General features: G+C 33.6%; 1 protein-coding gene across 1 annotated transcript in view; it reads left to right on the top strand.

Moving 5' to 3' along the window:
• Window positions 1-1,658, top strand: part of LOC106867240 (QRFP-like peptide receptor) — a 43,313-nt gene that overhangs the window by 39,261 nt on the left and 2,394 nt on the right. The gene's annotated exons all lie outside the window — the stretch shown is intronic.

Genomic DNA, 1,658 nt, shown 5'->3' with positions numbered 1-1,658 from the left:
TATATATATAAACAAATAGCAATATTCATTTTGCTATGTTTAAACTTTACAGATGCTTTGAAGGGAATATTCCACCAGTATTCCCAGTGTTTGTCTAGGTATTCAATAACAAGGGATTCTCTATATTTATTCCGGATCAGCCTTTTCTTCTGAATGGTTTGTTTCTTCCGACAATTTCGTGTCTCATAAGGAGATTGTACATTGATGGTAAATTAGGATAGCTGCTAATAATATACATGTATGATGTCTTCCACAGCAATATGACATAAGCTACATTTTCGCTTGCTTCCTGGAGCACCAAGGACTGTCTTGACTCCGTTATTTATTAGGTATTTAGTAGCAATCTCTTGTTCTTGGATTGCAAATACATAGCCTTCGATGTAGAATGTAACGGTTTGTTTATAGTACTGTCTTCTTCAAGTTTTCAGCAAACATACCTATGCATGGTCTCATTCATCGCTTTCTGCACTGATCTCTTTCCTAATGTAGAATCTGTCGATATTGCATGCTGGTTTAAATGTCTACGTAGTGAATTTCTTCTGCACACCGGTCAAGCATCCCAAATGTTGGAATCAGCACTGGCACTGCAAATGCATCGAGGAATATATTACGGTAAGAGGAGAGTTCCGAGTGCCATACTTTGTCTAATATTCTCGGGTCACTGTACCTTTATTCACAATACCTTTGTATGATATGTTGCCAACAATGCATAGGTACTTGTAGAATTTTTTGTATAGGAAAGGAGAGAGAGTGAAACGATTAATGCACAGGTTTTGTGTCTAGGGGGACTGATTTTCCCCGTTCAATATTCAAATATGAACATTCCTTTAAACCAAATTCTATCCATATGTCAGTTGAAATTGCTGTTATTAACTCCAGCTGTTTTTGGTATTATTATCAGTTTTAGCATGTATGTATGTATGTATGTATGTATGTATGTATGTATGTATGTATGTATATAGTAAGTGAGAAAGAGAGAAATACGTCTGCGTGAGTGATGGTGCTGGATGCATGTTTGTGTCTGTAAATGTTAGTATGTGTCTATATAATTTGTATGACGCATTGTAATTCCTCTACTTATAATAAATATACTTCAGAAAAAAAATTCATTTAGAAACGATTATATTGTGTAACTATTTCCACTTGCTTCACTTATACATTTGAAACTGTATTGTAAAGACAATTGAGCCATTATTCCTAAATGTTTTATGCTATATTTTACCATTTTTTCTAATAAACACCGAATAACGTTTGAAGATATAATTATTACACTGCTTGCCTTCCGTATTTTAGTGTGAACTATTGAATTCTAAAGTAGATGAGGAGAAATGGAAAAGAAATGCAACTGCGCTTCAATAATTAAAAGATGTTTACCAGATATTCCGTCACAGACACACATACACACATACACAACCACGCATATATGTATGAATATACGTGTATGCTTATGCATGTGTGAGCATGTGTGCATGTATGTATATGCATATATATGTGCAAACATATTGAAGCACATAGATGTTATATCTTTGTACGCATGTAGCTTATATATATGTGTGTATGCGCGTGTGTGCGTGTTAGTGTGTGCGTGTGAGTGTGTGCATATATATATATATATATATATACATATACATATATATATATATATATATATATATATA

This window comes from Octopus bimaculoides, chromosome 19 (assembly GCF_001194135.2).
Source record: "Octopus bimaculoides isolate UCB-OBI-ISO-001 chromosome 19, ASM119413v2, whole genome shotgun sequence".
Taxonomy (NCBI): Eukaryota; Metazoa; Mollusca; class Cephalopoda; order Octopoda; family Octopodidae; genus Octopus; species Octopus bimaculoides.
Note: the sequence above shows the minus strand (reverse complement) of the source record. Positions and strands in the feature narration are given on the sequence as shown.